At 42.8% G+C, this 25,196-nt stretch overlaps 1 long non-coding RNA gene across 1 annotated transcript; it reads left to right on the top strand.

Annotated features, from left to right (window-relative positions):
• The first annotated feature begins 3,365 nt into the window (after positions 1 to 3,365).
• On the top strand, positions 3,366 to 23,433 carry LOC122227850. The gene is made up of 3 exons (XR_006206243.1): positions 3,366 to 4,352; positions 4,805 to 4,971; positions 23,202 to 23,433. It is a non-coding gene; the product is annotated as an uncharacterized LOC122227850 (long non-coding RNA).
• Positions 23,434 to 25,196: the final 1,763 nt, after the last annotated feature.

Genomic DNA, 25,196 nt, shown 5'->3' on the forward strand with positions numbered 1-25,196 from the left:
TCAGACATATCATTTTCTCCAGGTGGTAATGGTGGGAGCAGCTGAAAGCAAGTCAAAGTGCTGCATACATCTGATGGAGCCAAACATCTTTGAGAGTTTTGCCAAGAACTTCTCTCCTTCTCCTCCACTTTTTAAACACGTTGTTTTCAGGAAAAATTTGCCCATCTGGTTCTGATTCATTTGCACTTAACTCATCAGAGGGTGGTGTTGTAATACCAGATTGACTTGCAAAAAGTTCCAATTCACATATCTCCCCAGCTTCTATCCCGAGAAACTGGGGAATGGGTTTGGCCAGCAGATGCATAAGGCACATAAAGATGGGGCAGAGGGCACAAGATGGCAGGTCCAGCTCTGTTACAAACACCCCAATGTACCCTGAGCTGTCCCTCATTTCTGGGGTCTGGACCTGCTCTCCTAGGAAATGAGGGTTTCAACTGTGTCGCAACTCAAATCCATACAAACTGACTAACAATAGTTCTTTAATATGGAAAAGCCCAGTAGTTGTTACAAAGAACTCACACAAAATTGGATGGTTTGATGATGAAGTAAACCTAGAATATGTTTTGAGATGAAAGAAAGAAAGAAAGAAAGAAAGAAAGAAAGAAAGAAAGAAAGAAAAGGAAAGGAAATGTGGTTCCTAGAAGTTTGGGTGAATTCGGGAAAATCAAATAATTCTAGATTATTAGCCTTATTCTTTAGTTGGTAAAATCATAAAGTTTTATGATTCAAATATCATATATCAGACCAGGCCTGAAAACTGAATAGCTCTACACTGAACAAGGTCTTCTGGGATGGTCTGATGGATAAAAGACAGCAACGAGTACTGGGTGGTAGTATGGTTTGAATGGCAAATCCAGGCCTTACATGTAGGGCAGTCTGAAACCAGAAACGTGCTCTCTTTACACTCAACTATGTTGTCCAGCAATGTTGTCCAGCAATGGTTACTAATACTATGATTAGTATTCAATTTAACATTGAGATGTTAGGGGGTAGACTATTTCATTGAACAGGGGTTGTGTGGGTGACCACATGGTGGGTTTTGAAACCAAAGCCTATAACTGTATAAAAGGAACTGCAGGATTCCTTAAGTAGCTATGTGAGCCAGAGTTCTTAGGATTCCATTCTTCTCAAGTCCTGAAGAGCTCCCTACAAAACTCACTGACTACCCATAAAACCACTGTTGAGATGATTCCATCAAAGTCTTTGCTTCCAATAATCTCCTCCAGGATCACAACTCCCAAATTATATCCTGAGACTATATCTTCTTCTGACTCCCTGTCTCATATACACAACTGCCTCCTTAATATCTTGACTTAGAGGTCTGACAGGAATCTCAAACTAATTATGTCCAAAATAAAACTTATTCTTCTCCCACCTAATGTCCTCTCTGTCAGTAAGGAGCAATGCCATGAACATAATGAATCAAGAGACATTAGTTTGACAGACACCAAGATCAGCCACTGTAAGTCTCTCAACTTTTTGTTGAATTTTGTGAACAGCGAGGGTTAGAACATTGTGAGTTAAATGGAATCTAGATCTATCTTGTTATGTCTCTCACTCACTGAGGATGCAGTAGTTAAGACATTATCTTCCATGGACGGAGGCTTGTTGATTCAAGTCCCTCCTAGAACAGGTGTTCCATTAGACTGCAGGGTCTGGAGAACAGAAGGAGCACATTCTGACTGTTCTAGGTTCTTAGCGCACAGCAAGAGCAAAACAAAGTGAAAGAGACTATTCTCAACATCCTCCTGCGATTTCTCGGTACCTTCGTGGTAGCATTATCACACAAGCTATAACTGTCTCTTTAATCTCCTCCACTAGACTGGAAGCTTCATCTTACTGGTTCATCTCCTCTATCTTGGCACGAAGCTCATAGCCTGACACTTAAAAAGTGTTGAGAGAATATGTAACGAGTAAAGAAATGACTAAATGAATTAGTGAATGAAGAATAGAGAAATCAAGGAATTGATGAGGACTTTGGTCCCCAAGGCAGCCCTGGACACACTGCCTCCATCCCAGACCTCCTCACACACACTCCCTTTACCCAACCTTACAGCTCAGGCCGGATGTGAGAAGAAAGCTTCAGGAAGAGCTTAACGTTCAGTGGAAATTTCTCACCAGCAGTCAATACCCCCAGTCTGACTTCCAAGATTATCTCTCTCTCTCCTCTCTCCCACTCTCTTTAAAGTCACTCACAGTGTCTTTTCCTCCCTCCAGCTTACCCATTACTTACAATAATGACTTCAAACACCAAGCATTGCTATTCAGGGCACTGTGAAAATGTGTTTTTCCCATCAGTCCTGATGAAATAGTTTCCACTGTCTGTTTCCCTTACAGATAGCAATCAAAGTCCGGGAGCAACAATTAAAAAAAAAAAAAAAAAGTCCAAACTCTTGTCTGATATAGCATCTAAAACTTGTCCTTGGAAAGCGACACCCAAGGGAATTTAATCAGAAATGCTCCTCACTTGGCCCAACCCACTTCTGTTGAATAAGAGTATGTGGAATGATTTGTTTCTGGGAGATTTCCCTATGCTTCCCCCCATTCTTCCCAGAAGACCAAAATAAGAGCCCTTTGAAGAATATTATTCCCTTAAGACCTGTGCTGGGATCTCCAGAGTCTAACGCTAGACCGTGAATTCTCACTGTCATCTTCTTACTACATCCTCTGGTGACAGCCTCCAAAGCTCAGAGTGCACTGTTCCTGAGCTCGCACTCCCTCACTTTGGTTGACTTTGTATCACCAGGTCAGTACCTATCACTTACTGGATTACCGAGTCAATACCTACCACACCTGGCCCTATAACTTACAAGTTATATGACCTTGGACAACCATCCTACCTCCTAGCTTCAGTCAGTGAAGTCAGTGAAGTCAGTGAAGTCAGTGTTCCCACTGACAAAATAGGAGTACTCCCCTGTGTCTCACAGGCTATTTGTGAGGTTAAATGATGTGAGACAGCAGACGCTGCATGGGAATCGGTCCTGAACTGGTTGGAGAACTGGCTGGAGGTGAATTCACCTTCCCTTTGTCAACCTCCCCCTTCTCTGAACTTTTATAGCCCAAGTACTATGCATTCTTAGGCAGAACGGCCTATAGAAATGGTCCTCTGAAAATTCCCATTTTAAATGCTGAGTACACACACACACAAACACACACAACACACACACACACAACACATGCATACACCATACTACACATAACATCACACTACAACACACACACACACACACACACACACACACACACACCATAAGCTGGGCATTTGGACATTTGCCCTTTCAAATTCCAAGGATGGTCTGTCTCCACTGACCTTCTCTTCTCTTGTGATTTGGCCTTCTTCACTAGGAAACAGCCCTGGTGCTCAGTCCAAAGAGGTTATGAGGAAACACTGTGGGAAACATAAAGAAAAGGGATACATTGTTTTTCTAAACACTTTTGTTCTTGGTGAGTTTAGACCCTATTTCTCATGTCCATTGGTGACAGGCATTAATATGTAAATAATTGGTCACGTATATGCAGAATATTTACCCTCGATTAGGCACCATGCCAGTGCATTACATGCAGGATGCACTTGACCCTTACAAGATACCTTTACGACAGCAATCAAGTTGCAGGGGGAGCAGTCATCCCCAGACACTCTCACCTGCTGAGGGTCCATCCATCACCAGGGCTCCCCACTCCAGTTCTGCTTGCTAGCAATTAGAAAAGCAATTGTACCTTAAGCTGGGATGACCAATGATTAACCAGCCAAAGGATACCGTGTCAGTCTTCCTATATTCCGTTCATAATTGATCCAAAAAAGTAACAGGTGGGCTCCCCAGGGATTGGGGACCATGGATGTTTTTGTCATTTCATCTTGCTACAAAAATGCCTAATGTTTGTGGGGCTAGTGCTTGTCTTCTCCCAGAAGCCTAGCCATTCCAGAGCCCATGGCCAATGATAGTCTGGCAGAGAACAGCTGGCTTGATCTGTACATAGTTGTTCTGCATTTTAAGGAACAAAACTATGTTTACTGATGGGACAATTTAACCATGCAGATAATATTAAAAAAAAAAAATTGCTCTTCCCCTTTAAGTAACACATACAGAGCACATGTATCCACGGATACACGTGGAACTTCTGAAGTTCTGAAACAATATAAAACTTTGAAAGGATTGGCTCCTGGTAGGATCAGCATTTTCTCTTCCTTGTTCCATCTCAACGCTGGGTCAGATGCCCTATGACCAGCTTCCTCCCTTTCATTCACATGGTTTCCAAAGTGCTTTCATGTTCATTATTTTGTCAGTCATTCACAATGACCTTGGTGTTATCATTCGTTGTTTCCCAGATGTGGAAACTAAGGGTCAGATAGGGTAAGTGACTTGCCAAATATCCTATGGCCCACAACGGCAGAGAGAAAACCACACGACTGTTTGGCCTCCAGCCAGGCCAGATTTCTATCTACAGCTTCAGACCAGTAGACATTTTGGGTGATGACCTAGATTCTCTGCTCTTCGTAACTGGAAGAAGCAACGTCCCTTTTAGACTTTGCTAGACTCCATGTCTTGCCACATGCTGATCCCAATTGGTCTTTGACTCCAATTCATCTTAAGTCTCGGCCCACGGCCACTTTCTCGAGGTGACTTTCTGTGACACCCTTATCTGAGGGTTCACTGTTATGTGTCCCCAAGGCATCTTGTTCTTCCTATTTAGTAATACTTACCATAATTATAATAAACTTTTTCAATTGTTATTATCTTCACTAAGCTGAAGTTCCATGAATCAAGGGCCATATTCAGCTAGTATAATTCCTAATACCTACTAGGCACTCAGTACATGTACAGTATGAGAAAACAAACTATTCCCTCTCACGGAGAAGTTTGGACGGGGCCAGAGAGTGTCAACCCATCAATCAGGAGAAGACTGACCAGAAGCAGCTAGAGAGCAAGTACAAAAACATGTCCAAAAGATCAGCAGCTGGTCAACTCACTGGTAAGCTACTTATTGGCAGATCTAAACTGGGGCTAGGAACCAGAAATAGGACCAGAGGCAAGGGGAAGGGGTTTATTTCCAGCAGGGTGAGCCACTCAAGCTCCCCTTTAGGGGCCAGAGGACCAGCATCAAAAAACAGGGCCAGGGAAACAAAGTTCACAGCTTTCTTGAGGGCTGTTCAGTTAAAACAGATGGCTCGGTACAATGACAGATGCTTTCCTTTTTCTTGTATGCCCAACCATCTCATATAGTAGGTAATAGGGAACTATAGATACATACCCTAGTGGCATATCATGGCAGAAGGTATGTTTAAAAAAGATTATCCTGGGACACCTGGGTGGCTCAGTCCGCTAAGCGTCTGGCTTCAGCTCAGGTCGTGATGTCACGATTCATGAGTTTGAGCCCTCTGCTGTCAGCACAGAGCCCGCTTAGGATCCTCTTTCTCTGCCCCTCACCTGCTGGTGCTCGTGCGCGCGCTCTCTCTCTCTCTCTCTCTCTCTCTCTCTCAAAAACAAATAAACATTAAAAAAAAAAGATGATCCTGATAGAGAAAAGCCACACAAGAATCAGTAAGACCACCTAAAATGCTAACAAACAAGAGAGAAGGAAGAAAAGCATAAATTACAACAGTGAACATCCAAACAAAATGAACAAAATTGAAAGGTATTAGGAAGATATACTCTGTTGAGCTTGGTGACTGATAGGATTTATAATTAGTATCTCCTTTTCACTTACTTCCTGTTTACTAAGTACTTTTATGTCCTTTATCTCATTTGAGACTCATAGAAGCCTATGTGTTGGATGGATAAGGAAACAGGCGACAGGTGACCTGCCCAAGTCACACAGCTCAGAGGGGCTGGGCTAGGCCTGGAGACCAGGTGTCCAGACCACCATCTCCGGGCCCCCCAGGCAGCATCGGGCCATTGTGTCACCCAGAGTTTCAGTCATAGGAATGCGCTCACCTCAATCCCCCAGGATCAAGCAGCTTTGATCTTGGCTGTGTATTCACATTTATGGCAATGCACATTTATAGCTGTGCATTTCCCAGAAGAGAGGTATGAGGATTCCCATCATCTCTGGGAGTCGCTGACACCCTGAAGACCCACTCTGCTCCCGATGAGTCAGACCTGTTTTTCATCTTTATTGTTATTCCTGATTACTAAAGAAACTCCAGGGTCCTTATAAAATATCCAAATAAGAAATTCTAAAAAGATAAAATTCTATATACTCTACTACAATGGAACTTTGATTTGATAATACCAAACACTAACATTTATGGAGCCTCAATTAATTGCCAGGCACTGGGTAAGGAACTTTTATATACAGCATCTCACTTAGTCTTCCCCACAGCCTCAGACAAGCACTGTTATTACCTCTCTTTTACAGATGAGGAAACTGAGGCTCCCAAAGAATAACTTACCCAAGCTCACAGAGCTGGTGAATGATAGAAAATTCTGGGCACGTCCTAGGATTCCAAAGACCGCACACCTACCTGTGACTGTGTATTAGGGATATCTTTCCAAGTCAAACATATTCAATTTATCTGTTTCTTGAAAAAAGGACTAGTGCCTTTTTCTATTCCCCAAAATGTTTCTCAAGTTAACTAGAGTAAGAGGGCCAATCCACAGTTTATCTTAAAAAAAAAAAAAAAAAAAAAAAAAAAGTCACATTCTTCAAGTAAACTTAAGCAAGTTCTTTCCTGTCTACTTGCTGAGCCAGATATCTTCATAAATTATGCCCCCTTGTCTGTGGTGGACAAAGCTTGGATGTTGGGTCAGGTCCTGGCTATATGCTTCCCTCACTGAATGATTTGGGGCAAGTACCCTCTGTGTCTGCATTATCATCTTTATGATGAGAAGTTTGGGTAGCCCCTGAGGGCCCTTCCAGTCGTGACCTACTGTGACCTGTTCTCTCTCATGACTTCCTGCAATATGGACAGGCAATTTTTATAAGATCATTTATTTAAAATGAAATTTAAATCATCATCATAATATTCAAAATAGTAAAATGGCCAGGGAAAGGAGATTGGAAGGTATATTAATTTCCTATGGCTGCTGTAATAAATGATCACAAACTGAGTGGTTTAAAACAACAGAAATTTATTCACTCTGTTCTGGAGACCAGACTTTGAAATCTGGTGGCTGCTAGCATTCTTGGCTTATGACTACATCACTCCAATCTGTTTCTAGTCTCTGGGTCACACTGCCTTCCCTTCTTGCTCTGTGTCAAATCTACCTCTGTCTCTTTTTTATAAGGACATCTTCTGTTGTATTCAGAGCTCACCCAGATAACCTGGGCTATCCCTCCCCATCTCTAGATCCTTAACTTAATCACCTTGGTAGCTGCCCTTTCCCAAATAAGGTCACATTCACAGGTTCCAGGGATTAAGATCTGATATCTTTGGGGGCCATTATTCAATCTACTACAGAGGGGCACCTGAAAACCCTATTTCAACTGCTTTATGATGACACTCAAGGCCATCTCCCAAGGACATCATCAAGAGCGAATGACAGCAAAGGACAGCTGACCTCATGGCTCTTTGAAGGAAAACCCGTCAGTCCCTCTCACACTGGCTTTTTTTTTTTTTTTCAGTGTGTCAGCTTTCAGAGGCAGTTGTTAGCCCAGAGCATGTCCATGTTAGGACCTTGCCCAGTGCCCAACACATAGTAGGTGGTCATAAATATTCACAATGTAGGGCCAAGCAGAGGTAAATGTAAACATGCTTTGGGTATCTGGCAGAGAGCAGAGAGGGAAGCAAAGAAAAAGATCAAGAGAGGCAGACTGCAGTGGAGTCAGTGTGTAATGAAGAAACATGGGCCGAAGGGCTGCACAACACCAGCCAGGACAAGGCCACCAAGGAGCCCTAGATTAGTCAACAAATGAGTAATTCCACGATGCTAACCATTTGTTGTAAAATCAAACAACCTCTTGGTGTCAAACTCTCCTCTGACCTATCCAATTCCCTGCAACACAGGTTAACTTTCTTTTCTTTTCTTTTTTTAAGAAAAAATAAGCCCCAGTTTTCATTCCCACTGGTACTATACATGTGTTTCTTAAAGTAGCACAGGACTTCTCAGCTCATCCTCTCTCTTAAAAAATCACGAACTTCCGGAAGTGTTCTTAAAACACCAGGCAAGGTCCAAACAATAGGTTAGGAAGCCTAAAGATGTCTACGTTTTTGAAAACTTCCTAGGAAGTTTGGATTCAACACTAGATTTTAGCAGGCACCAGCGGGGCTCCTTTGGTTAAGTCATGCCTTACTCCACCACTCAATCACTCAGAGGTTGGCCGCTCTCCCCACCAAGGCCCCTTGCTCTCTCTTCCGATTTAGAATAGCCTGGAAAAATGTCTCATCTCCACTTTTAGACCATGAGCTCCTAGATGGGAGGGGCAATGTCTTAAAGAAAATGAAGGCTGATTTACTGGGCCGCGTGTTCCTTCCAGCACCCAGTAAAATCCCTATAAAACATGGAAATTACTGCTGCCTTACAGATGAAGAAACTGAATGCTTAGAGCAGTTAGTTGACTATCTCAAAACTATACAATCAGAGAAGAAGACAGGATTTACACCCTGAGTCCAAACTTCATACTCTTTCCCTCAACTCATGCTTTCGCTCTTATCTCTAGCACCTAGTACTGTATCTAGAACGTGGAAGACTCTGGAGAAAACAGCCGACAGCTAAGAATAAATTAAGGAGTAGAAACTGAAGGAACAAGCACTTGTTTACACCATGCATGAACTCGGCCACCTTCAGAATGCCAGAAATCATGAGGTTTGCGTATGAAACAGGGCAAGCAGAGGCAGATTAGGAGAGCAGAGATGTACAAAATAAAGCTTTACAAATTACAGGTCTGCACGGCCCAAAGCAATTTTCGTAGATATTGCTACACTTGATACTCACAAAACATCTGGGAGGTATGAAGCATGAGGAAGTGGATTTTCACCGTAAGTTAACAAATATGATCTGTGATGTTCAGTGACTTTGACTTCTAAGTGGTGGAGCCAGATTCAAAGCCAAGTCATAAGACTTCTTTCCAGTGCTTTTCCCACTGGGCCTCACTGCTTTCTCTTCCCATGGACTTTCCTTGGAGGCCACAAATCCCTTACCCATCCCTTGCTCAAAGGTTCAGAGGCCAGCAGGGTTCCACTAGCCCCCTACCACCACGAGCGTGCACGCATGCGCGCGCACACACACACACACACACACACACACACACACACACACGACTTCCTTTTGCTATATTTATTTACAATGCCCTAAGGGTGAAGAAACAAGGATGCGGAACCTGGGGATGGGATACAGAATCTATAAAGGGCATAGGACTCATGACACGGTCATCCTAGCTTTCCCAGAATTTCTTGAGAATTTTTTCCAAAAGCTTCTATAAACTGTATTATGTGTATACATTTCTGGATGTGAATAATGCCCACGATATAAGAGAAATCATAGATTACCCAATGTAGGCATGATGTCCTAGGAAAGTCAGACCTGGATTAAACACCTAACTCCCCCTTCTTCTCACTTCATCTATAAAGGGAAACCACAGAATGATTTTAAGAATGAAGGTGGTAGTCAGCACAAAGTGACTCACACAGATTCAAACAAGTAATTATCCGTCAATTTATTTAATTAATCTGCTTCTTATATAAAATGGATGCACTTACATACCCATTTTTTGGAAATGTAGCAACTCCACTGCATGACTTCAATAGCTCTGGCAAGTCATACGTTAGGAGTTGACGAGAAGCAGACTATAAGCTCCTTGGGGCAATAATCTCCAGGAGAATAGGCATGTTTTCCTTATTTAATACTCTATTCTCAGTGTGAGATACAATGTCTGGTATATAGTGAACAGTCAATGATCAATGAGTAGTAGAGAAGGCTGAAAGTAAACAATGCATGGGACTGAGCAAAAATATCAATAAAGGCAACTGAAATTTGTTCTCCTATGTGTATAAAGGAGGCTTCAAAAGAAGCTCTTTGAATGTATATTCTGATTTGAAATTCATCTTCTGCTCCAGTCGCAGAGCACTTAAAAATGATGTTGTCTTTGCCTAACACCAAGAAATCAAACTTATAGTTTTGTGTAATGAATTTACAATTTCTAAATTATCATGTATTGTGTCAGATATGTGATGGGCATTTGTTGTTTTGCCTATTCATTCTCTCTTCCCTTATCATTTGGTGTGTCAGCCCCATTTTCTTTTGAGAACCCACTTACGCCAGTCTTGGTCCCTGTCATTCAGGGAGGGCTGATCCCCACTCCCAGTTCCAGCGGTGGGCGTGTGAGCCACTAACCAATGAAAGTTCAACCCTGGCCACCAGGACTGTTCCAGAGATGACCACATGACAGGCAGCCTCATGATTTGAGTTAAACTATTAGAACAAGAATTCTGTCTTCCAGCTTAGATTGCCCAGATAGTAAAATCTATGCCTGAAGATTTGAAGATGCCAGTGGCCATCTTGCTGCTACAACAACTTGCTTGAGAATGAAGCCAGTCAGAAGAAAGCAGGCGAAGGCAAGGAGTGAGGCAGATTATTAAAGATAATCTGGGTCTTGCCGTAGTGTTATAAGTGCGTTTATAAATTCAGCCCTTTGTCTTCTTAAATCAGTTCCAATGAGTTTCTTTCTGAAACAAAAGACTCACGTCTAATACAAATTATCACCTCAAAGTCATCAACAGTTTAAGAAAAACTGATAGGAAAAAAATGTAAAACTGGGATAATTCTATCGATTAATTAATTCTACTATGGAGGGCAAAAGCACCATCATTCTCTTTTCAAGAATAACTAACATTCATTGTCAATATTTATGATCACCTACACTGTGAATATTTATGACCACCTACTATGTGTTGGGCACTAGGCAAGGTCCTAACATGGGCATGCTCTGGGCTAGCAACTGCCTTTGAAAGCTGACACACTGAAAAAAAAAAGCCAGTGTGAGAGGGACTGATGGGTTTTCCTTCAAAAAGCCATGTCCTTTGTGTCTGGCATGAAGCAAGCAAGTGACTAAATGCTTTTATTAAGAAGTGAATTAAAGGTCAGAGGTGAATTTCCCTTAGTCCTTAATTTCCTGTCTATGTGCCAAAAGTAGGTGGGAAAGGGGAGGGGGCATGACCTGTTAAACACCAGATGAAGACCCATGGTGGCTGGGAGAGTTGCACCACAGGACCTGGCCAGTTGGGTCTGGAGGCTCGAGCTGTGGAGAAATGGTTCCATGTCCCTGTGGCAGAATGTTTAATACTGTCAAGGGCACTGGTTGAAGGAGTGATTAAAAACAGGGGAGGGGAGGATTCAGGGATTGGCATTTAAGCAGATGAGCTGTAAAAGTGAGAGGCAGAAGTTCAGTTTTCATTAAACATAGGCAGTTGAGAACCTAGAAGAATGATGCCAACGTTCCCTTCTACTTTGGGGTTTTATTCTATTATTATATGTTCTGAATATAATTCAGACACATAATATCCCCCTTCATGGGGCTTTCCTCTAAATGCTATGTGATCACAAGGGGTCAAGCTAGCTTGGGGTTGAACGAAAGCTCTGCCGCTGGCTATCTATAGGCTACACAGTACGTTACAAATCCTCTGGGCCGTTCTTCCCTCTTCTTAAAATCAGAATTTCAACACCCCTAGGATGGTGTAAGAACTGTGTGATAGGTGGGCAGAAGGTTTAAATAAGCCTTGTGCATAGAAGGGACAGAATAAGCGTTTGTTTTCTCTCTCTTTCTTCCCTTTTTCACATCACTCAGCAAACAAAGAGACACCCTATGGAGCAAGAGGGTGGAATGGGACGGACACGTGATTGGGGTCAGGCAGCTGGGATTTGTATTTTACATCTGCTTTTTACCATCCATGAGACTTTCACAGTTTTCCTCCTTAAGTTCAAGGTGGTTTCTTATCTTTCAAATGAGCATAATTACTAATGCCTTGTGAACCTCACAGCATTGTTCAAAGGATAAAATGGATCAATGAATTTCAAAATGCTCTATAAATGAACTTGTGTCATATACACAGATATGTGTGTATACGTGTGCATATATATACGTACATATAGTTTTAAATATATTAAACTGTACATGATATAAAAGACAGACTAAAATTTTTGCAAACTTACAAATAAAGCAATCTTCATGACATTGAACTTGGCAATAGATTCTCAGATATGACCCCCAAAGCATAAGCAACTAAAGAAACAATAGATAAACCAGACTTCATCAAAATGAAAAATGTTTGTGTACAAAAGGGCATTCTTTATCAAGAAAGTAAATAGACAACCTACAGGGCAGAAAATATTTGCAAATCATATATCTGATAAAAGCCTAATATCCAGGGGCGCCTGGGTGGCGCAGTCGGTTAAGCGTCCGACTTCAGCCAGGTCACGATCTCGCGGTCTGTGAGTTCGAGCCCCGCGTCAGGCTCTGAGCTGATGGCTCGGAGCCTGGAGCCTGTTTCCAATTCTGTGTCTCCATCTCTCTCTGCCCCTCCCCCGTTCATGCTCTGTCTCTCTCTGTCCCAAAAATAAATAAAAAATGTTGAAAAAAAAAATTAAAAAAAAAAAAAAAAAAAGCCTAATATCCAGAATATTTAAAGAACACCCATGACTTAACAATAAAAAGACAAAAAATCCAATTTAAGAAGGGGGCAAAGGATGTGAACAGACACTTCACCAGAGAAGATATACAAATGGTCAACAAGCATATGAGAAGATGGTCAACACCATTAGTCATTAGAAATCTAAATTAAAACCACAATGGGGGAGACAGCTGGCTGGCTGGCTCGGTTGGTGGAGTGTGCAACTCTTGATCTCAGGGTTGTGAGTTCAAGGCCCACACTGGGTGTGGAGCCTACTTAATCATAAACAAAAACAAAACACGAAACACAATGACATGTCACTTCATACCCACTAGGATATCAATTTTAAGAAACTGGAAAACGACAAGTGTTGGAGAGGATGTGGAGAAATGAAACCCCTTGTACATTGTTGTTGGAAACGTAAAATACTTTATTTAGTTGCTGTGAAAAAGTTTAGCATTCACTCAAAAAGGTAAACATAAAACTACCAGATGACCCTTCTTACACTCTATACCCAAAAGAATCGAAAACAGATCCACAATTCCACTCTTAAGTCTATACCCGAAAGGACTGGAAAGGGCATATAAGTGAGTACAGATACGCACGTGTTCATAGCGGCATCAATGACAATAACCACAAGGTGGAAACAGTTCAAATGTCCATCAAAGGATGAAGGGATAAGCAAATAGTGGGATATGTATGTAGAGAATCTTTTCTTTAAACGTTTGTTTATATTTGAGAATGACTGGGGGAGGGGCAGAGAGAGAGAGGGAGACAGAGAATCCCAAGCAGGCTCCATGCTGTCAGCGCAGAGCCCGACGTGGGGCTCGATCGCACACATCGTGAGATCACAACCTGAACTGACACCAAGAGTCAGACGCTGAACCGACTGAGCTACCCAGGAGCCCTGGGAAATATATGTAATGGAATATTACTCAGCTGTCAAAAGGAAGTACTGATAGCTGTTGCAACATGAACAGATCTTAAAAATATGCTCTCTTAAAAAAAAAAAAAAAAAAAAAAAAAAGGAAGCCCCAGACACGAAAGGTCACAAACTGTATGATGGAAATGTTTGGGAAGTAGACAGAGGTGGTGCTTACTCAACATTGCTCCACTAAATGCCACTGAACTGTTCATTTTAAAATGGTTCCTTTTGTGTGTGTGAAGTTCACCTGAACAAGTTATTTTTTAAATAGGTTGACAATTTCAATACTGTTAAGAGAAGTGCCATTACCGAATGGTTATGTACCTAAATATGTTGGCTTTTAGAGAAAATATAGTAGTCATCCCACACATTTTTTAATAAACTAGTAAATGCTTCAATCAATCAATGAATAACACTATCTTAGAAAAACAGTCTATTGGAAGGAGCACAGAGAAGATTCCAAATAAACTTTCAAGCAACATAACAGAATCACTGCCAATGATATCACTGTTTTGTGTCAAACCATTACCAACTGAAACCGAAAAAAATTAAAACTATCCATAAATTTGCCAAGATAGCATGTAATACCATGACATAATGGCGAGTTTTTCCCAAGTATGTTATTTGTTTATTTTATATTTTGGTAATTCCTATCCCTGTCTCTACTGAAGAATGTTCTTTTTTTCCAAATTAAAACTAGCTAAAAACTATTTAAAGAACACTAAGCGACAACATTTGTCTCTGCTCTGAAGCTCAGTCAGCTGAAAAAATAAAGTTGAGAAACTGACAATTAATTTTGTTGCTGTTAAATCAAAACGCAGAACATTCTGAGTTTGTTTATAATTTTGAAATGTGTTTGTATTGACAGGATATTTTCTTTTACATTATGTGTTTTAAAGCTTCAAAGTTTATTTCTATAAAAAAATGACATTTTTTTTTAAACGAGCGCTGTTTGATCATTAATCAAGTTTAGCCTAGGTGTGTGTGTATATCACTCAGGATCTAACCTGTTAAACAAAAACTACTCTAGGCTGTCTAAAGCAGAAGGAATTTAGTACAAGGAACTGGCTGCACAGACGGTGAAAGGAAAGCTCCGTGGATCACCTGAGGGACTCCAGCGGTCAGCGATGGCAGGGAGTTGCTATGCCCCTACAGCTGAAAGAACAAAGCAAGGTGCCCAGGGGCCAAGATCATGTGGCTGAAGCTGGAATCATCATGAGCCAGGGGCCTTGGAAGAGACAAAGCCTCAGCTTGACATACAGGACGCACAGGGAGAAGAAATACCCTGGCTTTTCCCTTCTTCCCACCCTCCAATCCCTCCTCAGTACATCCCACTGGGAAACCCAGCCAGAAGCTAGCTGGTTAGAAAAGGAGCCTGGGAAAGAGAGGCTTTAGAGACCCGCCTTCCTGCAAGAAGTAGAGAGGCAAGCGGGAAGGAGTAAGAATGAATCTGAGGCCAAGGTCAAGGACCAAAACAGAAGGCAAAACTAATTCGCATGTGATGGGTACAATATTACATGAACTAGAGACACTGAATCATACACATTCTGCCTCAGGGTTTTACCACCTATTTTGGGAAACGGGCCATCGGACGATTACCTTATTAGTACACGGTTCACCCCTGTATAGAATAAAAATAGCACAAATAATAAGTAAAACACTTTATCTCACAAATAAGAAAAACAACATTTCACAGAGCACTTTCATACACATTATTTCCATTTTTGAGATGAGGAAGTTAAAGCTTGAGAGTTGCCATGAACCTGAACCCGCCGTGATCCCCGATGCCTCCCTCCATCAAAGCCCCTCATTCACACCACGGACTCCCACCAGTTATTCTATTTCTCAAATCCGTCCACTTCTTTCCACCCAACATCTTGTACCTCTGGGCTACATAGTCTCTCACCTGGATTACTACTATTGCCACAGATAATTTCCCTGTGTTCACCCTGTTCCCCTCCCGTTTGTTTTTCACACAAACATGACAGTGCTACATTTTTACTTTCAACCCCCTTCAAATCCTTTCCATTACTCTTGAATTAAAGACCAAAGCCCTCAATGTAACCTAAACCACCAGGCAAAGTCTGGCCTCCCCCCAACCTTTCATCCCCATCCCATGCCTCTTCTCCCTAAGCTCCAGCCACACTAATCTGCTGTGTCAGTTTTTCCAAAGTACAGGCTCCCTCTAACTGCAGGGACTTTACATATGGTGGTCCTTCTGCCCAGAATATAATCCCCATTTCCCCAGGGGCCTCACCCCCCCACAGTCCTAGTTATTATGAGGCCATAAGTGGCTTTTTATTTCTGGAAAAAAATGACTTATTTCATAATTTATTCATTCAACAAGTATCGATAATTGCCACACACACAGGCATACACACACACACACACACACACACACACACACACACACTGCATACATATAGGTTGATTCATCTTCCTGCCTCTAACAGCTGCCCCACTCGGTTTTTCCTATACAAATTGAATGGTTTAATAATAATAGCAATAATAAAGGACAAGAGCAAATGCTACTATTTATTTAGAACTCTGAAGTCTTTTCATCAGCCTGAGCCATGGGAAGAATTGAGTCATTGGATTCTTAGACTCAAGTTGGCCACAAACATATTGTTGGTGACGTGGGTTTTGAAATCCTAAACATGGCAACAAGAAGATCAGATACCCTACTAATGAGCAGCATTTTTCCTACTTTCCCACTAAGGAATTTCAGGAGTTCTCCCTACTTGGGGCCCTAGTTGGCCTTCCTATTGTACCAGCAACACTAGGTTTCTGCAGGAATTACTACTGCAACAAAGGGACTTCCACTCAAGCAAAAGCCTCCTGGTCTTGAGGGCTTTCGGGTGAAAGGATAAGTGCTCCCACTTTCTGTTCTAGTTCTGTGAAAGGAGGAAGGGCGTGGGCTGACACCCTTGACATGACTCCCTACCCCCAGCGCTGCCTCTCCTCTACTGGCAGGGGAGAGGGGAGGGGTCCCTTCCACCCCCTAAAGTGAGAGAACAGACTGTCAAAGAGTCATGCCTAATCACGGCCCTGGAAGTCAAACAGACCAGGGCTCAGATTCAGAGTCTGCCACTTTCCGGCTGCGTCTTCTCCTGTAGCTCTGCTATCAGATCTGGTAGCTACAGGGGCTGTTTTCATTTAAATTAACAGACAGGGGCGCCTGGGTGGCTTGGTGGGTTAAGCGACCGACTTCGGCTCAGGTCGTGATCTCGCGGTCCGTGAGTTCGAGCCCGGCGTCAGGCTCTGTGCTGACCGCTCGGAGCCTGTTTCGGATTCTGTGTCTCCCTCTCTCTCTGCCCCTCCCCCGTTCATGCTCTGTCTCTCTCTGTCTCAAAAATAAATAAACGTTAAAAAAAATTTAAAAAAACATAAAATAAAAAAAATAAATTAACAAAGACAACATAAAATCAAATATTTAGTTTCTTGGTCATATGAGATACATTTCAAGCGACCCAAAGTCCAGTGGTCATCATATTGGGCAGCACAGACAGATTATTTCCATTGTCTAGAAAAGCCGACTGGACAGCAATGGTCTAGAGAAAGTCACACAGCCCCTCTCTCCGAGCTTTCATTTCCTCACCTGTCAAATGAGATCATGCACGAGATCATGTGTATAAAGCACGGTGCTTGGCAGAGTGACCCCTCGATACGTTCTCTCCCTTCCATTCCTCAAGGGGTAGGTGCTACTTGAGGGCAGGGATCTCATTTCATCATTTTTGCATCGCCAGTGCCTTCCTAGCACAATATCCAACTCATAGGAGATGCTCGATAGATATTTGTTGAACCTTGCACTTAACATTTCGCATCAAGCTCAAACCTAAATTTTCCCTACCATCACCTGATGCACTAGGGATGAAGAAAAGAAGACATTTTTTGTATGTGATATGCACACACTCAAATACAGGGCCCAAAACTTAGTAAAAGAAGGAAGGAGGAAAGCAAGGAAGGAAAGAAGGTCCACTAGCTAACAGCTGCCAACGCTTGGTCACTGCAATGTGAAGCCCTCTCTTCATATCGCTTTATTTAATCCTCACAAAAACCCTATGAAATGTCATTTTAATCTCCGTTTTACTGGTGAAAACACCGAGGCTTAGACACTCAAAGCCACAATTCAAACCCGTATCATTCTGAATTCAAACTTCACGCTCTCGGCGATTATATACTACAGTCGCCCAGTGATGAAGGCATCCTATCTGTCCCTTGTCTGCTCCAATAGATTCTTGGGGTGATGAAATGAGATAATGCTTGTGAACACTCTTTGTGAGCTCTAAGTGTCATGCAAAGGGGCCATTATTATTTTGTCCTCACTACTGTGGAGCTCTCTAGCCCTCAAGCCGTAGGGTCTGGCTTAGACCACAGGCAAAGCTACAAGTCACCTAACCTCTCAATGCCTACCTCAAAATCCAAATAACAATGACAGGATAATAATACCGTGCATGCCTTATAGGATTGTTGTGAGGATTATATAGATTAATATATTTAAAGTATTTAGAACAGATTCTGGCATGTCTTTAGTTCCATATAAATGTTACCCATTAATATTATTACTATTATTATTACATGGTGAAGACATAGGAATGGAAATATCTTAGAATGGAAAAATACCCTGAATCGAGAAAAAGGGTCTAGATTCTCTTTTTTTTTTTAATGCGTCAAAGTAAACGAGAGGGTTCTCTGTGATATTTATTATCTATCATTCAATCAGACCCTCCTATGCAGACAGTCCACCTAGAATACCTCAGCATTTGGGGGTCAACGTTCAAACCAGTCCCCAGCTCTGGGTCTTAACTGTGGATATCAACCCATGAACAACCTGGTGCAACTCAGTCTGTCAGGTGGAGACATTACAGGGAGAGAGGTATTCATGGCCCTGAGCATCTGAAAACAGAAGGCTGGCAGCTAGGCCAACATCGCCTGGCAATCACAAAGCAAGTTTCAGAGGTGTGGGCAATGTACAACAGTGACCAATGGACAAAATTCCCCCTTGTATGGACTCCTGGAAGCCCCGAAGCTACTGGGTTAATAGAGATTAAGAATTAATATGCGAGTCCACTGCTCATGCTAATGGTGTTTCTTACTTATTGGCTTCTATCATCCCAAAATGACCTATTGCACCTGGATCTCAGAGAGCTTGTCTCACAAAATTAATGGTTTACCTCAACTCCACTTGGAGGGTGGAGTCAGGGGAACTTGATTCAATTTATTATCCAACATTTGCTTGACGCCAGGGATATAGAATCCAGTCCTGAAAAGTCAAGGGCCTCCAAGATGAGAGATACTCGTAGGCTCAGAATAATGTATTTCGAGGGGGTGCTCTTTTATTTTCCCCTTCATGTGAATAAGTACAGTGGATGACTCCCCAGTGAACTACAGAGAACCTGACCCAGGAGGTGAGCAGCACTTCCTGCAAGCAAGTTGTAGAGAAGAAGCGACAGAGATTCCCAGAGTCCTAGGTCACTGAGACTCAGCCTCACACGTAGCAGGGGCTTGAAACCAAAACGGGACAATTGAAAGTTGCTGGATGGTAAGTTTCCGTTCCTGACATAATCCACTGACTCCGGCTGGCAGTTGGCTAAATGATGCCCAGGGTAAAAAAAAATTTTTTGAAGACCTCCAGGATTTTACTTAGCATTTGAGAAGACGGTGGTATTATTTGCCGAGAGACAGTCCAGCAGGAAGAATGTGGTAAAAAGGAGAAGAGAAAGGAAAAACCAGTTTATATGGAGCACCTCTACTTATCAAGCACTGAACCAGACACTTTCCATGCATTCTTTTTTTTTTTTTAATTTTTTTTTAATGGTTATTTTTGAGAGAGAGAGAGAAATTTGAGCAGGGGTGGGGCAGAGAGAGAAGGAGACACAGAATCTGAAGCAGGATCCAGGTTCCAAGCTGTCAGCACAGAGCCCGATGCAGGGCTCGAACTCATGGACCGTGAGATCATGACCTGAGCTGAAGTCGGATGCTCAACCGACTGAGCCACCCGGGCGCCCCTCCATGCATTCTTTTATTTAATCTTCACTGAAATCTAAAAGGTAGGTATTACTATACCCATTTTACAGGTAAGGAAATTGAGGTTCAGAAAGCTACGTAACTAATGTAAGACATTACAGTTATTAAATATTAAGATGAAATTCAAACTTAGGTCTTTCCTGCCTGGAAGCTCACGACCTTTCTAATGCATTCCAACTGACTGCCAGGGATATTATCCCAGAGCATCTTCATACCAGTCCATGATGTAGACATTATTATCCCCATTTTACAAAATAAGAACCCTCAGAGAGTCAGTGACGTGCCAGTAGAACTGAATAGCGTGAGCCCAGCTGCTGGAGGCAGATAAATCCTGGATTCAAATCTCGGTGTTATCGTGTATCAAGCATGTGACTTAGGTTATTTAATCCCCCATCTGCAAGGCAAGCATAACAATATGTGCTTTATGAGGTTGCCGTAAGGATATAAGGAGAACTCATGCGTGGCATGAGTCCTCAATAAATGTAGCTGCTATTCTGTCATCATCGTCCAACTCACGTTTCTTTTATGAAATTAAATAAAAAATAGTACACGACACAGCACACTATATGTGACACGGTAAGTATTCATTACATGATAGCTCGTATCTTATTGTTAGGTATTAAAATGGCCTTTGTACTCTCCTCTTCTGACTCAAAAACCCACAAGGGAAGCCCCTGTCCTGTCTCACCGGCAGGATTTCCTCCATTATAAAACTCCGAGTTCACTCAGGTGCAATGTGATCTCTCTTCCCCTTGACTCTGGCAACCACTGCAGGCCACCTCCCCCCAGGCTCAGGGCAGAATAATATCCCTGTCCTTCCTCTGAGGGATGTAAGGCGGCTTAAATAATTAACAGTTGTAAGGTGCTTTGAAAAGAGAGCACAAAACACCATAAATTCCAAGAATTAATTCATAATATCAGTGGTGGGCTTGACAATTATATATGTCATATTTGTTCAGCTGTGAGAATGGTTCAGAACGTCAAAGTTTGGAGTGTGGTCCAAATCTCTCAAGACCAAGGATTTCCTGCAACTTTATATTGTCTGTATTCTCTAAGGCTAAGATTGTAAAGTTCCAATCTCCTAAACACAGTGCTAGAAATGGTTGAATTTTATTAATTTTTTTTTTTTTTAATCTCTCCACTCCTCAGACATAACTTGCATTGCAGTGGGGGTTTTGGACACCAAATGGTGGAGTGAAAAGGACACAAGGCATGGGGTTTGCAGAGGGTCTTTGGAGTTCTGGCTCCCATCACTCTAACTGGGAACACTTTCCTTATTTAACCTGAGTTTTCATTTCCTCCTTAGAAAAAGAAAAAGGCTAATGGCAGTACGAGTAATTCAGGTTGTGAAAATGGACTAATGAGCTAATGCTTGGATATACATTCACCAGAAGTTTACCGAGTATCTGATCCTGTGCCAGACTCCTATTAGACAATAGCAATCACAAAACAAAAATTCCTTGGTCTTAACAGTCAAAAAAACCAAATGAACTGATGATCGCAATAAGATGGGCTAAGATCTTGCCACTGCAAGTGTGGTCCATGGACCAGTGGCAGCAATGGCACCTCAAAGATGGTTTAAAATGCAGAATTGTGGTCCCACCTCAGACCTCTTTAATCGGAATCTGCATTTTCACCAGGTTATGGAGGTATTTCTAGGCGCGTTAAGGACTGAGACGTCCTGGGCTCAGGGCAGTGTTTAAATAAGTGCAGGCGTTGTAGGACTACAAACTGGACAGGATACAATGCAGCTGGTATCTAGATGGGAGTGGGCAGGAGAGAAGTGAAGGGAGGCTGGTGTAGGCTGTTGGGCACTCAATCCAAAGGGGTGGCAAAATGCAAAAGCAGACACCTGAACCAGCACGATGCCTTCAAGACGCTATAAGGAACTCAATATTTCAGCAACGGGCTTAGGACTTTTACCAATAGTGTGACTGATAGTTGGTTGTCCTTATTCAAACATGAGAACCCCTGAAAATCATCTAAGGTCCTTTCAAGGTGTTTACTGCAGCGTGCCTGCATGCATATAAAACTGCATCTGAACTGGAGCTTTTGTTTTTATTTTTTTAATGGTGGTTTTTTTTTTTTTTTTTTGAGAGACAGAAAGAAACAGAGTGTGAGTGGGGGAGGGACAGAAAGAGGAAGACAAAGAGTCCAAAGCAGGCTCTAGGCTCTGAGCTGTCAGCACAGAGCCCAACGCAGGGCTCAAACTCAAGAGCTGTGAGGTCGTGACCTGAGCCGAAGTCAGACGTTCAACCTACTGAGCCACCCAGGTGCCCCCCCCCCTTTTTTTTTTAACTTGAGCTTTAACTATAAGTGTTTCTGTCCTATAAACTGCCTATACATTCACTGGCAGGGAGTACCAACAGTACGTGGATAAGTCACATTAAAATCTATAATGGGAAATGTCCCCTTTCAAATGTGTTTGATGTTGTTGGAAAAAAAAAAAAGAGAGAGAGACACGTACAGACAAAGACCCAGGGGAGAGAAGGAGGGAGGAAGGAAGAAAAAGAGTAAAGGAAAAGAAAAAAAAAAGGAAAGAAAAGAGAGGAAGGGGGGGTTGAAGAAAAGGCACGATTCTTTTCAGATGCGCTTTTCTTACATTTTGTACAAAAAACAAGTCAGTCAGCTTGACTATGCTTCATGCCTGGTTTCTGTTCTTCATGGGCACTTTCATGGTTTGGATTGAACTCTTTGTACTCTCTCGGTCATTTATTGACTTCAATTTTGTCATTTTCTGTAAAGAGTTTTAGGGATGCTTTGTAGTGGTTCAATATATTTAAAATTTGTCCAAACTCCTCAGGGCTGGCTCCCGAGGCCTTCGTAATGGGATGCTTGCCTGCCTTTCTAGCCTCACCCAATTCCCTATTCCCCACCGACAAATAACATATTCCCTTCCGAGAGATTACCCAGCCCTGGCACATGCAATCCTTTTGAAACACTCTTTCTTCTGCCAAGAGGCCTTTATCTTCAGGAAAATCCTCACTCGCTCTTTAGTAGGAATCGTTGCCATGGGGACCATTTACTTGGGACTTACTATATGTTCTCAGAAATTTGTATTCACTCTTTCCTAAGACACACAACTTCTTATCTGCACCCAAGTCCTCGTGTCAGGCTCCATTTTCTAGAGAACCCAAACCGTAACACTGAACACGGGCAAAGCACCTTCACACGGACGATCTAATTTTAACCTCAAACTATCCAGGGTTGTATACGTATCAGGTACGTTCAACCCTTATTTTAAACACTGATCACTAACCAAGTATTCCCTAAGCAGCTACTGTTATCCTGGGCGCCGGTCAGTACAATATTTTACTCTACTCTCTGCCTCTTTGGGAACACATGGGATTTAATCCTTGCCTTTTATATGCTCAGGCTCTCAGATTTGTTTGACCTTCATTGGCATCTCATCCAGGCGTTGGCCCCGCACAGGGAGCCCGGCCAGGGAACCCCAGAGCGTGAGCAGCTTCTGCTCGACCGCTTCTAACGGGGGAGGAATCCCTTCCTGACAAGGGCTTTCTTCACAATATCCTTCTGCGCGTTCAGCTAAAATCTTCCTAATGGATCTCCCACCCACCAGTTCTGGTACTGCTCTCTGTTCCTTCACAGGAGGTCAGCTCTCGCTTCCAGATCATTTTTATAGAATCAGGGATTATGAGTATTAGTGAAACTAGAGGGTCGTCATCTACCATTTCCTCATTTCAGAGTAAAAGACGAAGCAGCCTGTCGGTGACAAACCGCACATGAGTGAAATGCCGGCGCTGAAACCTCCTCCGTGGTAAGCAAGCCTCTTGCCCCAACAGCCTGTGGTCTCTCATCCACCCTGATGGATTCGGTCAGTGTGCGAGCCACTTGTGCACACGTCGTGTGTGTGCGCTCCCCGTTGTTTCCGCTAACAGCTCTCAGCTTTGGCGAGACTTGTGACGTAAACAAAGATTTGACGTTAGTATGCCTCATTAAATGCTCAGTTGCTTCTAATCAAAGTCATTAAATTGTTTTGCTAGTTCCTATCAAAACCATGGTGCTTTTCATGGAAGACCAATTTATTATTCATTCAACAAATATACGTTCGGTATATAGCATATGTCAGGTATTGCTAGGTGCTGAGAGCCACACAATTGAAAAAGACGCGGTCTCGGCGATCCAAAAGCTCCCAGCAATCAAGCTGGGAAGACACGAACACTAACCGAGAGGTTAAGGGTATGGACTCTGGTGTCAGAAGGGCCTGAGAGAGAATTCCAGCTCTCCCACTTACTAATTACATAACTCCGGACGAGTTACTTAATGTCGGTAGATCGCTATTACATCATTAGCAAAATGGGGTTATGTAATACACTATTAACTTCAGCGTATTCTAATGATGATTAATGACTCAATAAATTGTAGCCATCTTTATATGGTACATAATTACTGCTTAATAAGGTATAACCATTATTATAGTCACTATAATTAATAAAGATTCTGTTAATTTAGCAAATGTTTATTCTATTTCCTCTGAGAGGCCATCTATCATTTATGGTTGACATGGACATGGGCCATCCAGAAAGGAGAGACTTTCTGAGCCGCTGCGGAGGATGTGACAAACACACAGGCCCCAGCTGCCAGCAACACCAGGGTCCACATTAGCTGGAAGGAGCTGCTTTGCCTGTGGTCACTGCTTTCCCCAGGGCAGCCCATGTCCAGAAGATCAGGCAAAGTGGGGATATAAATCCCAGCCATGTCAGCGCAGGCCAGATCAACTCTCATGAGCAATACCCCTTCCAGCCCTCCTCACGGGCCCACTCAGTTAGACTTCTCCCTCTGCCCCATCCTGCTTGCTCACAGGTGCTGATCTCTAAGAGCCCACATCCCCAGCTCTATCCCCACATCTGCCTCCAGAACATCCCACCGGCTACAGTATTATACAGTCACTAAGAACATGGGCACCGGACCCACGCTGCGTGGGTCTCATGCCTGACCTCCACTCTCTGGGGACTCTTGGATGAGTCCCTTAATGGAATGTTGTCTTGGTTTCTTTAACCATAAAATGGGAATTATATCAGCATCTCCTTCATAGAAGCATGATGAAGATCAAATGAGCTACTCCGTGGGACAGGCTTAAGAAGAGTGACTTTTAATCACTCAGGAAATGCTAGTTGTTACTACTCCCAACATTACCGTAGACTAGGCCCCACGCCACACCCTGGGAGCACAGAGAGAGTTCACGTGCCGTAACCCCTGCCCACGAGATGTCTGCGTCCGAATCAGAAGAACGTGCTGTGGTCGGGGAGGGAATCCGTGAATGAGACACACGATCCTCCCGCAGCTGGGGAAAACATGGGGCAAGCCTACATAGTGAAGGCCTACATAGAGGAGGGGAACCTCCTGCGACTATACAAAGAACAGGAGAAGTGTGAAATGAGATTCACATCTGGCCCTGACATCCAGCCTACCTTCTCCTGCTCTAAACAGTGGTAAACACTAATAACAGTGCACACTGCCATCCGACAGCACATAAAGGATTCTCACGTCCATTCTCTTCCCATCCACTTCTTCATTTCCACTAAAAAGTGGAACTCTAAAACCCAACAATTACCTCCACTTTGAGGTCAGGTGAATCTCTGCCCCCAAGCTCCGCACCCCCCACCCCCACCCCACCCCCCCCCCCGCCCCCGCCACAAAAAGCAAAACAAGAAAGTGTTAAGTCAATTGGATTTCTGC

Source organism: Panthera leo, chromosome C1, assembly GCF_018350215.1.
Source record: "Panthera leo isolate Ple1 chromosome C1, P.leo_Ple1_pat1.1, whole genome shotgun sequence".
NCBI classification, from domain to species: Eukaryota; Metazoa; Chordata; class Mammalia; order Carnivora; family Felidae; genus Panthera; species Panthera leo.